The 15,799-nt window shown below is 47.7% G+C and overlaps 1 pseudogene; it reads right to left on the reverse strand.

Annotated features, from left to right (window-relative positions):
* Positions 1-369: 369 nt before the first annotated feature.
* On the reverse strand, positions 370-11,338 carry LOC115319010 (annotated as a pseudogene).
* Positions 11,339-15,799: the final 4,461 nt, after the last annotated feature.

The following is a 15,799-nucleotide window of genomic DNA, read 5'->3' on the forward strand; positions in this document are numbered from 1 at the left end:
GAACAGCAAATAGTAGTTCGATGGGTCTACCCTTAATGACAAGACGGATGCAGGTAAGCTGCTGATTTGCACCCACGTTCACAAACTCAGTACCGAGAAAATTTCCCATGGAATACCACAAAGAAATGACAGTGTGCAATGGCATTGCCTGTGCATACTAGTATCCAACCTATGAATACCCGTGCGCAGGGGCATTCACCTCCTCTACACAATTTTTCACCACAAACCCCCCCACCACCCCCCTCCCGAATACCTAGATCGGGTATAACAGGTGTCATCCAAGTGTGTTATTTATGGGCTCCTACAAATATTGTGTGCAACCCTCATAGAGTAATAAAAGCATGCAAACTGTTCTTAATTAGTACCTTCTTAGGCAACCATCCACCACTGCCAGCTGACTTGTCCCTCGTTGACAAAGTACCGTGTGTAGAGCTCCCGCACTGCTTTGGCGTCGTCGCTGCTGTTACTGCCTCCTCTTCGAAACTGCCTCATGGCTCCAGCAGGAGTCACGCCCTCTCTCCATGAGCCGTTTCTTACAGTTCCTGCAGGCCATGGAAATAGCATTGTTGAACCACACACATTTATGATGAGTTTCACTACTGTAAGCATCCTTATCAAACTCAGTTACTAGCAATCTTTCTGAACCCTTTCCATTCACCACATCTTTGAAAGCTTTGAGACAAACAGGTACATGAGAGAAAGGTTACTGCAGATTGCTCATGCCGCAGACACATCCTGCCAAAATAAACATAGGTTGTTGGAGACCAGATAGCAATCCTCTCCTGTGTGCTATTATCTCGGCAGGACAACAACAGGACTGTGCTCCAAATCTCACCTAGCTCGGCTGTCTGCTATGTCAGCGGGTAACGCTAACCGACAATAAAAGTAAAATACAACTTGATTATGAAATCTTTAGATCAATTACTGGATTCGATTCCTTCTCAATTAGCTTCGCATTCAGCAGAAAGCTAACATAGCAGCCGAGCCCAGTTCTCACACTTTTCTGTCCTTTCTAAATTTCTTCTGCCTCACCTTGACTCTGTTATAATCCATTACGCCTCTATGGTTGCCGATCGACACTCAGAAATAAAAAAAGGCATCTTATGACTGCTGTAAAATACCGGGCAAGCACCCACTTTCGTACAAGCGCCCACTAGTAACATTTCCAAAACTTGTGGGAGCCGAGGGTGAAAGTCGAGGCAGAGAGCACGTGACAGGAGGTCGCCGGAGAAGTCACAAGCTGGCGCGAAGCGGTCCACCAGCGAGGTCTGGAGCAAGACCGGTGGAAACGGCGAGCCCTGGCCGTATGACCTGGGCTACGACGATCCCGGGGTGGTTCCGCAGCGAGACTCGGGCATTGATAGCCCGGGACAGCCAGCCTACGCAGCGCTGGCGTTGGAAAAGCGATCCGCAGGCCTGGACACGGACCCCGACTGCGAGCTCTGATCGACAGGCGACAACAAGGGACGGCGGGCCCGGACTACCGGCTCTCGACGACGGGCAACCGGGAGGTACAGTAAACCCAATCGCTGTCTTCTCGTCACTCCCTGGGTGACGGGCGGAGCGCATACCGATCGGGCGGGATTATTAGTTAAGGGATCTCCATAAAGAAACCCACAAACTTCAGACTTTTGCAAATCATATGTTAAGCACCCACCCCTCCAAAGCGCCGGCATCAGCAGAAATATTCACCCCCTCCGCAGCAGCTATGAGATTGCACTTAGGATATAACATTAGCTCAAAACTGTGGGGATTCCTGTGATCTCCCTTCCCCGATGGCTGCGATAACGGCCGCGGGTCGGAACACTCGGCCTCCTCCGCCGTGAGCTCCGACCTGTCCGTGAAGCGTAGGAGAGCCGCCTGGCTTGGGGGGCTCTCCTCCTCACTCTCTCCCGGGGACCTTTTCCGTCCCCCCGCTCGGATGCGGATCACTGCTGACAGGCGAGGAGTTTCGCCTCTTGTTTTCCCGCTTTCGGGAAAGAGACTCGTCCGGGTGGCCGCGAAAGAGATAGGACGTGTGTCGGCGACTTCTCCGGCGCTTCCCCGGTCTTGGCTCTCCAGAACCCCGCGTCTGGCCAGGTAAGGACCTTTTCTTACCTTGCCGGCGCGGGGGGCATTTTGGATGGGGACATAGTAGTTCATTTTAAGAGTGTTCTAATAAATGCTCTTGGACTCTGTCTTTACTCTTGTACGTGTGTCTTCTCTTCCGCTATATTCGAGAGAGTGAGACAAGGTAGACGATCATTGGCATCGACGGAGGTAATTAATCGAACCGACCCACGGTAATGTGGCCCTTGTTCGAGGCGGGGTTTAGGCCGCACGTCCGGAGGCTTCCTGTCTCGTGACGACGTCCAATCCCCGAAGTGAAGAACCCAGGGGTTCAGTGGAGGTGGGAGACTTGGTAACGTAACGAACGATTTAATTACATGGTAGCGATACAGTCGTCAAATCCGAGAGAACAACGGAGCAGCCTCGCGCTCCGCCTTATATAGGGTCCGTTTCTCCCTCACTCCCCGCCGCCAGGGCAGCCAGTGCGATGCAGCAACCCGCCGTCAAGTGCGATGCAGCAAAGTCCGCCGTCCAGTGCGACGTAGCCAAAGTTCTCCGCAGTTAGGCCATGCCTCTCTCCCTTTCCCGAGCGCACCAACCACCACGCACACACACACGTCCCGCTAACGTCACGGGCGCGTTGAGACTTGTTGCCGCAGGCCCCGTCACGCAGGCGACGGTCCCGGACTCGTCGGGACTCGTTTCGCACAGGCCCCGACAAGCGGGCGACGGTCCCGGACTCGTCTTGACTCGTTTCCGCAGCGTTGAAACTCGGAAGAAGGTCGCCGAAGGTTCTATTCTTAACAGCCCCTCCGGGGCCAGGGAAACCTCGAATGGCCGGTGATACTATCGCTGGCCTGAAGAGGTGGGCTTGGAGTAGGCCTTGAGAAGATGCTGCAAGCACTAAGCAAACTCCCAAACCTCTCACAACGGAGGCAACAGCGGAAACGTCCCCCACAACACCACGCCACACCGCAGTCAAACGCTCGGAATCCGCCAGAGACCCGCCAGACTGGATTACGGATTACCAAAATTTGACAAAACAATGCAATTTAAAACCTTGGGACAACTTCGGGTATCGAGACCCGCTGTCGCCAAAGCAAAACTCATTTTTCCAACGCGGTCACTATGAACAAAATACAAAAAGACAAAAACTCTTCACAATTTGTGAGGTCATTTTGGGGTTTTAACGGAGTGCCCCCACTTAGATCCTCATTCCCGTGGATGACGAAAACCTCTGAGATCATCCCTACTCTTTTTGGTGATATCAGAAAAATCTGCTCAACCCATCGGCATTGCTGTTAAATTTGCCTTTCCTCTTTCTTACGCTGAACTCATAGTGATCGATTTTCACGTGATTTCTAGACGTGAAAATGCGGTCCTTATAGCGCCGATAAAACAATCCGCCTTTTTCATGCCCCGTCACATTGGTCCTGGCAATCTCCTGAGCTGTACCGCGAAACCCTGACACACTAGGGTCGCTCTTCGGCTCGACTGTCAAAGACGCTCTGTCTACTCGTAACAGAGGACCGAAGTTACGTGACGCCGGAGCTACGAGAGATCCTTTAATGATCCCGTCTTTTTCCGCCTTTTTCGCCGGCGCGTTGGGACGGCGTAAGCTTTCTAGTGCTACGAGGTCGGGCTGTTCTACAATCCGGACCCCCTCATCCCGTTTCTCTGCCTCCAACTCTGGGAGTGCTTGCTCCCCGTCAGCTGCCTTTCGCTCTGGATCACTCGTTAACAAAGGGGCGAGCTGACGCGATTTGGACCTCGTACACGACTGAACTAGTCCTTCTCCCAGCTGTTGACCCCTTTCGCGCAGCAAGAAATCTGACCGGTTAGAAAACAAATAGGGATACTCCAACGGGACTGTCTGCGAGACAGCCGCCTCTGTCACTAGCTCTCCGAACGGGCCAGTTATCCTTACTCTCGCCATAGGCAGACAGACACTGTGCTTCTCGAGCAGCTGCTTGATCCAAACTACCTTTCCAGTAAAGTCGGATGTCGTCACATACGACGGATGGACAACGTCCATCGTCGCTGCACTGTCACGAAGCACCCTGCACGGCTTTCCGTTTACCTGGAGCTAGTGAAGATAGGGACGAAGAAGCTTCAGGTTCTCGTCACTACCGTTCACGTACGAGAACACAACCCGCGGTTTGTTACATCTGGCCGCTATGTGCCCCGGCTCCTGACAGTTGTAGCACAGGAGCGGCTTCCTTGCCTCGAACTGCTTTCTTTGGTTTTTCTGCGCCTCGTCTCCGTTCGAGTGATCTGCTTTCTTTTCGGGGACCTTTTTTTCTGTTTCGGGCTTCTCGGACTTTTTATCTCGCGAGCCGTTTCCCTGTTGGTGTTGGAAGGGCTTATGCACAGCGCGATCGCTCCGGCCTGGTTCGCTTTCCTCTCCGCTCAGCTTTCTACGCGTCGCGTACTCTTCGGCTAGCTCAGCGGCCCTTTCGACAGAGTCGACTCCCACCCTATCCTGCACCCAGAGCTTGACTGACTGCGGTATGCTACGAAAGAACTGTTCGAGGCACACACACTCGACTACCTTGTCTCGGCTTTCGTACACTTCCTCGCTCTTCAACCATTCTATCAAGTTGGTTTTAAGCCCGTACGCGAATTCCGAGTAGCCCTCGCTGCTCTTTTTGGATGCGTTTCTAAACCTTTGACGGAATGCCACGGCAGAAAGGCGATACCGCTTCAAAAGGCTCGACTTCACCTTGTCGTAGTCGTCCGCGTCTCTAGTACTAAGGCGCGCGACAACCTCTGCAGCCTCACAGGGCAACAAATTCAAAAGCCGTTGCGGCCACGTTTCTGGGGCGAAGCTCAACTTCTCACATGTCCTCTCAAAGTTAACTAAGAATAGGCCCACGTCTTCCCCAACTTTAAACGGCTGCAGGAGCTTCTTCATTTGATACGACTCGGCTTCACTTGCTCGTACAGGAGCCCCAACTCTACTGTTCTGCGAGTTTAATCGCTGTTGTTCAATTTCGAGCTCTAGCCTTTTTAGCGCTCGTTCCTCTCTTGCTGCAGCCAGCTCCTGTTCTCGTTCCTCTTTCGCTGCAGCTTGCGCTCGTTCCTCTCTTGCTGCAGCCTGCGCTCGTTCCTCTCTTGCTGCAGCCTGCGCTCGTTCCTCTCTTGCTGCAGCCTCACTTTTAGCGTTCTGAAGTAATTCCCACGCAATTTTAATCTCCTCTGCTTCCGCGCTCTCTGAAATTGCTTTACTGATCTCAGATTTCTTCATCTTTTGCTCCACCTCCACACCCAATTCTTCACATAAACAGAGTAAATCTGTTCTCAGTAACCTCATTAGATCCATGATCGCTGCTTTTTAGCTTTGGCTTTGTTCTAAAACTTGTCGCGAGGTTGTACAAAAACCTAGCGCACGAGTCAAACACTAAGGATTCCCAGCAGTTCAAAATTAATTACCCATAATCTGAAGCCTGGCGAATCTCAAAGCAAAGTCCAAACGCTCACCCACAGATGTAGCACGATGTCGCATGGTCCGATCCCAACTGCTGCCAACCAGTTGTTCGAGGCGGGGTTTAGGCCGCACGTCCGGAGGCTTCCTGTCTCGTGACGACGTCCAATCCCCGAAGTGAAGAACCCAGGGGTTCAGTGGAGGTGGGAGACTTGGTAACGTAACGAACGATTTAATTACATGGTAGCGATACAGTCGTCAAATCCGAGAGAACAACGGAGCAGCCTCGCGCTCCGCCTTATATAGGGTCCGTTTCTCCCTCACTCCCCGCCGCCAGGGCAGCCAGTGCGATGCAGCAACCCGCCGTCAAGTGCGATGCAGCAAAGTCCGCCGTCCAGTGCGACGTAGCCAAAGTTCTCCGCAGTTAGGCCATGCCTCTCTCCCTTTCCCGAGCGCACCAACCACCACGCACACACACACGTCCCGCTAACGTCACGGGCGCGTTGAGACTTGTTGCCGCAGGCCCCGTCACGCAGGCGACGGTCCCGGACTCGTCGGGACTCGTTTCGCACAGGCCCCGACAAGCGGGCGACGGTCCCGGACTCGTCTTGACTCGTTTCCGCAGCGTTAAAACTCGGAAGAAGGTCGCCGAAGGTTCCATTCTTAACACCCTAAACGTTCGTTTATATTGCCGCGGAGATGTGGGGACCGCGGGCTACTAGGTTCGACGTCTCCTTTGAGATACCGCCGCTGTTGAGACAACCCTTTGGTTACTGTATCGGTACCTGTGTTAGTTGGTAGCTAGCAAAAATCCCACAAAACATACTCACCAGAGAAGATATTCTCAGCATCCAGGCTGTCCGGTGGGGTGTAGAGCTGCCGTGTGGTCCTCGTGGCTCGCAGAAAGTTGTGAAGAGCCACTGTGGCCAGGACAATGTCGATGGCTCGGTTTGGATTGTGGCGTAGAGGAGATCTGAAGATCTGCCAGTGATTGGCAAGCACGCCAAAGGCATTCTCTGATGTGCGTTGTGCACGTGACAGCCTGAAAGAAATTATGAGGTTATTATGAGGGGGTCCATATCACAAGAGCGAATGACATTTTAGCGAACGGCGACATTTGAGCGAATGGTCGTTTTAGCGAATAACGGGGGCGCGCGTTAACCCATCCGTCGCGCTGCGCTTTACGCCGCTTCGCGGCGACAGTCTGCGGCAACTCATTACAAAAATATGAACTCACTTGGCCCACCCGAAAACGCCGCTTCGCGGCGTCCGACTATTCGCTAAAGTGTCATTCGATGAAACGTGGGCGTTCGCTAAAACGTCATTCGATCAAGTGAGTGCCTCCCATTATGAGGTTATTATTTAGGGTTGTGCGAATATTAAAATCTTTCGAATATCAAAGCGAATAATGCCACATTCAGTTCACACCTTGAATAGAATATGACTATTCGGCAACTTCAAGTGTTTTCAAAGAATTTCAAAGATAAAAATAGATATGCGAGCCCCGAAAAAAAAAAAAAATTGAGATGCTCCAACGCAATGCACTGGCATAAAGTGGTGAAGCTTGACATATTCGCGAGCGCGCCGGTGCAAACCATTAAACCTTGGCGCGCCCCTGCGCAGCAGAAGTCTTATGGCATGGAGGCACGTGATAATCGTAAGTTAAGTTTTCACAAAAAACTATCTTTTTAGTATCATGGCTGTGACGAGAGTTTCTCTAAATAAACTAATAATATTCGAATACTGCGACAGTTTTGCATGGGCTTTTAGCTCACATGTAACTGATTCTTATTCTTGCAACCGTGCCCCTATGGTTCCAAAATCTCAGTGAATTTAAGAGCAACAGGTCTACATTATACCTTTTGCCCATTGTTTTTCTGATGTCCTGGAAAAGCACATTGAGGAAGTCTTTGATAGCCAACCCTTCTTTCAGTGTATATTATTCAAGTTCTATATCTGTATCTGCTATTTTGTCCGGTTCCCTAGTGGTGATTACAATTGATCATTTCTATGGAAATTGTGCACTTTGCTTCGAAATTATTTGCTTTGATTTAAAATTATTCATACAAATTTACTATTCGCTTCGTATCCGCTTTGAAGTAAAAAGTCACTTCGCACATGCCTATTATTATTGATCCAAGTAGTGTGTTGGAGTCCCCCCTTTAATTTATGAGATTACTTATAGAGCTTGCCCAAGATGTATAGTTTAGAAACTTGATAATGCCATTCAGGCATGTGCAGGGTTGCGCTTACATTAAAGTCAATGTCATATGCACGATACTTCTTGTTCATGCATGTGACTTCATGTCTTGATGCAATCATTTCCTCGAACATATCATGCCACCTTTGTATGTTGTTGTCTGACCCTGCACAAGCCTTCGTCAACCAAAGAATCTGCACACTTCATTTGTTTGCTTATGCTTGCAGATACTGAATGCTTCTAGAGCAATCCGAGTAAGGCTTTAAGTGCATGCACAACAGTAAGCTTAACCATATTTAGGCCTGTCAGTAACACAAATACTACACAAAGCAACAAATATATGGAATATAATGCATGACTATTCAGGACTTTATTGTAGCTTCATGCTCCAGAGGCCTACATGGTGCGAGTCTAGGCCTCATTTTGTTGATGGGTTCAACATAAAGATTGTACTTACCTGTAGTTGAAGAGCCCCTTGTCTGTGGTCAAATCAGACACGGGGTATGGCCTCATCAGGTAGGGTTTGAGGCCAAAGCCCTCATCCCCTACAATGACGTAGGGCGCCACCTCTCTCGACCGCGGAAGCAGCTCTCTCTGCCTGAGGAAGCATGGGCGGCTGCCTCTCCAGCGCCTCTTTGAGTCTGCAGGCTCCCCAGATGCCACTGTCATTCATTCGGCCGTTGCGGCCAACATCCACAAAGATGAAGTTCAGGTCCGCATCTACCAATGCCATTAGCACAATGCTAAAAAAGCCTTTGTAGTTGCGGAACTGTGCGCCAGATTGATGAGGTGGCACAAGGGCGATGTGCTTTCCATCCAATGCTCCCACGCAGTGAGGGAACTGCCAGAGGTCCTGGTACCCCTGTGCGACAGCCTTCCACTCAGCAGGGCTGCTGGGTACCTGCAATAATAGGTAATTTGTGCTTGCGTTTATTACAGCTACTCATGTGTTGCACCAGCCTGGGCATAAAGCCCTGATTGCAAATTTATACTTCAGTGCCATGCGTTCATTACAAAAAAGCAGATGCAGAATGCTCTTCAGACAGGTAAAAGCACTGAAAATAGACAAGGACAGATGAAGGAAACAACACAAAGCACACTCTCAACTAAAGTTTACTTGTAAAAAAACATGAATGTATACACCAGGGGTAGGCAACCGGTGGCTTGCAATGCAGTTTTATGCAGCCTGCAACTCGAAATCAACCACCACACAAAAAAAAAAAAAAAAAAACTAAAAAGAAAAACAGTACAGTTTCGTACTTTTAATTGAAAGAGGTGAGCCACAACAGGAGCTTTCATTCTAATTGGGTGTAACATTCTAATATTGTATGATTAAAAGGGAATAGGAGGAAGTCACAAAAGTATTTCTCACGTCGAATATAGTTTGAATATAGCTCCCCCTCAGATTTCAGCTCAACAATTGCAAGTACCACTGGTTACATATGTACTCTGGTCGTCAGACTGGTGGTGACTTTGGACTAAGGCTTGCTTTATACACGAACTCAACTCTGTTACGTCACTCCGCGGTGGTGGTGCGTTGGGCGCACTTCCGGTCTGGGTCGGTGGGCAGAAGTCAACGTGCGAGACATGCATTCCTGTTTTCTTTTGGAAGAAACCAGACAAAAAATCTGCCTTCTCGTCAGAACGCCGCGACAAGGGCTGTACCAAAAGAGTTTGGAAAGGTGTGAAGATCAGTTTTTATGTATTTCTGCATGCCCCGTTCGTCCGAGAACGTGGATAGCAGCTGTGAAAAGGGTAAACCAGACGCTGTCGAACTACGATTGCTCGTAAGAGCAACAGTTTGGGTTGAATTCACAGATATACATGGTCGCCAGATGTATTTGTTATGTTCCAAAATGAACGAGGGAAAACCGCCAAATTGTCCTGACCACCCGCAGGTTCAGTGCGTCTTCAAATTCAACTGGTAGCCTGATCGTTCGAACAGTCGTCGGCTCTTTCAAACTTGTCTGCTTTTTGTCGTCTACTCGTTCAAACAAAAGTGGCCCGTAAACCAAACTTTGACCCGGTGACTGCGATAAGAAGTAATCGCAGGCTTCAAGGTACCTTTAAGTAGGCTCGGTGTAAACAGTAGATACAAAATGTTGATCACTAGTACCAGTGGCCATCACCGACTTGTTACGCCTGATTCACTCTCTCTGTTCCCGATTCCGATTTTCATTATCGATGTCGACCATCGCCGCTACCATCTACACTTTTGCAGCAAGAGTGACGTCGCGACCGAAAATAGCTAGAAGAATCTCATCATGGTTTTAGCATCCATTCTGCGGCGTTCACTAAATGAATTGCGCACATCAAATTATTTACGCAAAGTTTAGCGGTGTACAAGCCTCGATAATTCTTGAGGTGACTAAAGTGGTAAAACATTGGCATGAGGACGTAGAATCGACAACTCCAACTCGAAAAAGAGTATGCAGACTCACACAGACGCCGACAACGTGACATTCCAATGGTCTGTTGACGCGGGATGCGGTGCTTCAAACTGTCGTCCGCTCTTTCAATCTTGTTTGCTTTTTGTCGTCTGCTCGTTCGAACGACAGCGGCCCGTAAACCAAACGTTGACCTGCTAATAGATCCTTTGCAAAATGTACAGCGCCACGACAGCAGAGAAGTTCGGGAACCCTCAGTACAGATCACGCGCTTTCTCACAGCACCTCCGCGAGCTACCTCCAGCAGCTGTTGCAGCCGCCATCCGCCGAGTTGTACAACGTTGGCAGCGTACCGTATCTGTGGCAGCATAAAGGAATCTCGACAGGTGAACTTATTTGAATATGTTATTCGTCGTAACTTACATTCACGTATTAAAGTCTCACGGAGTCTACTTATTTTTCACCGCAATCGTGGCAGTTTTCCACCAGGTTCGACAAAGCATTGGTGCAGCAGACAACAGAGCCGGTACAAAAAAAAGGGATGAGAAAAAATTTGTTGCCGTGGTAACCTGCGCCTGCTTGGGTATGCCACGTGGCAGCGAGAGGAGGGGCATACCGAGGACTCCCATTATTCGCCAAGCGGTGCGCGCAGGCTTTTGGGATTTTTGCAAAAGGTCTATTGCGATAAGAGGTAAGTGCAGGCCTCGAAACACCTTCAAGTTTGAAGGTTGGTTGGGTTAAGTAGGCTCAGTGTAAACAGTAGATACAAGGAGATGTTGATCATTGTTACCAGTGGCCATCACTGACTTGTAATGCCTGATTCTACTTGCGATTTTCAGTATCGACGTCCACCATCTCAGCTACGGTCTATGCTTTTGCAGCCTGAGCGACGTTGCGATTGAGAATAGCGAGCGGAATCTCATCGTGGGGGTCAGGCTTTAGCGCCCATTCTGCGGCCTCCACGTGAAATGAATTGCCGCATGTCACATTCACGCGAAGTTTTGCAGGGTATCGAGCTTCGTTAATTATGCCGAAGCCTCTCAAGTAGTCAGACATTGTTAGGAGAACGTAGAATCATTAATTCCAACGCGAAAAAGAGCACAAGGACTCACACCGACGCCATAGGGGGCGCGGCATCGTCACGGAAACTACGATGACCTTGTTTTTGGTGCAGATGCTGCTATCCGCTGCCCTGTCAGCGGCGCAGCCAACTGCCCCTCCTGGATGCACACTCACCGTCAACGCCCCTTTCTTCTTGGACGCGAGCACCTTCTGCATGGTGGATACGCCCGACGACCCGGCTTACATCCCGCCAAAACTGAACGACGAAAACTTCTTCGCCTGGCAACCTGGAACCATATCCGATGCATGTCTTCAAAAGCACTCAACGCAGCTCTACCAGTCGGGGCGCGGCATCGTCACGGAAACTACGATGACCTTGTTTTTGGTGCAGGTTAGTTACTTTAAAAATACCGCATGTTTTCACGATGATGACCCTTGCCTGCTTGCGATGTCGTGCCCCAACGACCTGGTTGATTTGTGTAAAAAAAAGCTACTGTGTCTCGTTCTGAACTATAGTTACGTGGCGTTTCTATCGCAGCTTCTCATTCTATCGGGTGATGTAGAACTAAACCCCGGCCCCATAGAAACCGATAAACTAGAGTCTATTTTAGCAGCTGTGCAGCGAATAGAGGCTGGACAGTCCGCAATGCTAGCGTCAATCACGTCGCTTCAAAACAATCAAAAAACGACCGACACACTGGTCAATGAACTGTTGGAGAGGGTCGCTGCGGTCGAACGCAATCTCGCGGCGGTCCCGTTACAAGCACCCCAGAACCCCCCCATTGACAACGATAACACAGTAAACTCTGAGCTCTTGGAAATTAGGACCAGGTGTGACGACGCAGAGAACAGGCTTCGGCGGTCAAATCTTTTGTTTCTTGGCATCCCAGATTCGCATTCTGAATCTTGGTTTCAATCAGAAGAGAAGATACTCGAGTTCTGTAGGGAGAGGCTTGGACTAACGCTAGATGCCAACAATCTTGAACGATCTCATCGTTTAGGTCGTTTTTGCCCTGAGAAAAACAGACCGATTATTGTAAAGTTTCTGAGGTTCAAAGATAAAACCGCAGTCTTGGCATCGGGATCTAAACTGAAGGGCTCCCAATTTGCTGTCCGAGAAGACTTATCACCCTCTGTTCGATTAGCACGGAGTAAGCTGTTTCAATTCGCAACGCCACAAAACGTCCCATTCAAAATTCGTTTCGATAAACTCCGTATGCTAAACAAATGCTTTGTATATGACGCTGCATCAGACCGTGTAAAAGAATTTTCTGCATAACTACGCTCTGTAATAAGCCCATCTCGTAATGCTCCCAGTTCATTAACACGTACGGTAACAAAAAGTTTGTCATATCACGTTTCTTTCACTAATATTTGCAGCCTCATGCATAAAAGAGAGGAACTGTGCAGTGTTTTGGAAGATAGTAATTCTGATATTGCTGTGCTGACCGAGACATGGTTGAAGCCAGATGTTCGCGATGACGAGCTATTTCCCGATCACCTTAATCTCTGTATCTACCGAAAGGACAGGCCACTCCAACGCGGTGGTGGTGTTCTTATCGGAGTCAAAAGGCATATCACTTCGTTTTGCATTCAGTTACAATGCAGTTTGGAAATTTCTTGTGTCTGTCTTTGTTCGGCTATAATTAAAACTGTGCTTGTTGTCTGCTACAGACCCCCGAAAAGTGACTCTGCATTCACAAGTGAATTGCATAAAGGCCTATTGGAGATAACTGAACGTTTTCCAAAAGCGAACCTTCTGATATTCGGAGATTTCAACTTTCCACACATAAGCTGGTCAAGTCTAACAGCCGATGCATCACGTGATTCTCGCGAGTTTCTGGAACTATGTTTGCTTTTTAATCTAACCCAGGTCGTTTTGAGCCCAACCCGTGGGGATAACATCCTTGACCTTGTACTCACGTCCTCCCCTGATCTTGTTCGATCCGTTACCTACAGCAATGGATTCAGTGACCATAAACTTTTGCACATCTCGCTGTCCCTTCCCATTTTGGTGAAGATGCCTGTCAAAAAGGTGATACGGGACTACGGTAGAGCAGATTTCGTGTCAATGAACAGAAATTTGACCACTTTTTTGCAGTCGTACCAAATCCATTTTAATCTAAGGAGTGTGAATGACAACTGGATTTTATATAAAAATGAATTGAATGACCTTATTCAGGCATTTGTACCTACTCTGCGGATCCGAAGTGATGGTTGCCAGCCCTGGTATAACAAAAGACTTAAATCACTTGGCAATAAGAAAAAACGCCTCTTTCGCAAAGCAAGACTGACCAGCTGTTCAAATATTTGGGACAAGTATTATAATTGCCTTAAGGATTATATTCATCTAATAAAAGCTTCAAAGAGAAAATATTTCAATCAGGACCTTCCAACTATCCTTAAGGACAACCCCAAAAAGTTTTGGAATATAATCACGTCAAAAAACAACAATGATATCATTCAACTTGTCGATGAGGGTGGCAACCCAGTTGAGGAAAAAATGTGCTCAGAGGTAATGAATACCTTTTTCTCATCCATCTTCACGGACGAGTGTCCTTTAAATGTGCCTGAGCTACCCACTGTTCACTACGAGCCCATGGCCCCTATCAACGTTTCATCGGCCGGTATTGCCACTCTTATCGATGGGCTCAAGCTTTCATCATCCTCAGGGTCAGATAACATATCATCGAAGATTCTGAAAAATACTAAGATTGTATCTAGTGCTATTTTGCAACTGATATTTAATCAGTCACTATCCGAAGGTTGCCTCCCATCCGATTGGAAAGTAAGTAGGATTGTTCCAGTCCACAAAAGTGATGATCGTTCCTTGCCTTCTAACTATCGTCCCATTTCACTAACTTCCGTTCCATCTAAACTTCTTGAACATATCATTTATTCGCATATAATGTCGCATTTAGATTACAATGACTTCTTCTACCATCACCAACATGGCTTTCGCAAAGGTTACTCTTGTGAGACGCAACTCTTTGAATTTACACATGACCTTCATTGCAGCCTTCAATCTCGCAACGAAACAGACGCAATATTTTTAGACTTCTCCAAGGCATTTGATCGTGTCCCACATATTCGTTTAATCTCTAAACTTTCTCGCCTTCATCTAGACCCCCACGTCTTAATGTGGATACGTAATTTTCTTGACTCGCGAATGCAGTACACAGTCTTAAATGGGTACGAATCTGATTTAATTAATGTCACATCTGGCGTGCCCCAAGGCACAGTCCTTGGGCCTCTTCTTTTTCTAATATTTATTAATGACCTTCCAAATTCTATTTCTTCTCACATACGTATTTTTGCAGACGACTGTGTTCTATATCGCGAGATCACTTCACCTAATGACCGCAAACACATCCAAAAGGACCTAGATAATATATCTCAGTGGTGTAACACCTGGTTGATGCCACTAAATAAATCTAAATGCAAATTAATCCACTTTTCTCGTAAAATAGTTCCTTCCTCCTTCCGATATGTGCTGGGCGACGAGATCATTGAAGAAGTCGATAGGTATAAATATCTCGGTGTCGTACTAACTTCCGATATGACATGGATTAATCACATTAACACAATTTCTTCGGACACAGCAAGGACCCTTGGTTACATCCGGCGATGCTTGAATGCTGCTCCTCCAAAGCTTAGGAAACTTGCATACGAAACCTTCATTCGACCAAAATTGGAATATGCATCTACAATATGGAATCCGCACCAAAATTACTTAATCACCCGACTGGAAGCAATTCAAAACCGAGCAACTCGCTACATTTTATCAAACTATGACTATAAAAACAGCGTCTCTGCCATGAAAACGAGCCTAAATTTACTAACTCTGGAGGTACGCCGCAAGGTTGCACGTCTTTGCTTACTCCATAAACTTTACCACTACCATCCCACTGTTCGAAGCGCTACCATCTCACTGTTCCTGCGCACTCCCGCACGGTCATCTCGTCGGCTCAATAACTCTTACAATTTTCAACGTATATCGGGTTCCAGTAATGCCTTTAACAAATCATTTCTCCCACTAACAATTGTGGACTGGAACAGTCTTCCAGAATCGCTCATTACAATAACTGACCCTGTGGTTTTCAAAAGCTCAATCATGTCGTATTTTTCCACACCAAGTTAAGTTTTTTTTTTTCTTTTTTCTTTTTTTAGCTACGTTGCATGAGAGTGCGTTGATATGCAATTTTAGCTACGTTGCATGAGTGTGCGTTGTTATGTAATTTTTATGTTGTTGTTTTTTTCATTTCTTGTATAATTTCTTGTGTTGCCCCCTCCTTATGTAATGTCCTCGACAGAGGACCCTTAAGGATTAATAAATGAAATGAAATGAAATGAAATGAAATCATCACATTTCAATGGTTTGTGTATTGGCGATGGCAAGCTTCCTGCCCACCCTCCATCGCCCATGCGCAACGCTCCTATTTGTAGACATGAGTTGGTCTATAGGACAGCATTTAGTGCAGTGCAGGTGCTCAAGTCCGCTTTGCATTGGGTGCAGAGTGGGCATGTACAAATCAGCACACCATGGCTTGATATTAGCATGCACATGTGAGTGTTCATCTGAGCTTAACCATATTTCCATACAGATCAATCTTTGAATGCTTCAGATGAATTGGCACACTTAAAATATCTACAGTATTAAAAAATGGTAAAATGCAA

The sequence above is a fragment of the Ixodes scapularis genome, unplaced genomic scaffold, assembly GCF_016920785.2.
Source record: "Ixodes scapularis isolate PalLabHiFi unplaced genomic scaffold, ASM1692078v2 PGA_scaffold5__190_contigs__length_132052651, whole genome shotgun sequence".
NCBI lineage: Eukaryota > Metazoa > Arthropoda > Arachnida > Ixodida > Ixodidae > Ixodes > Ixodes scapularis.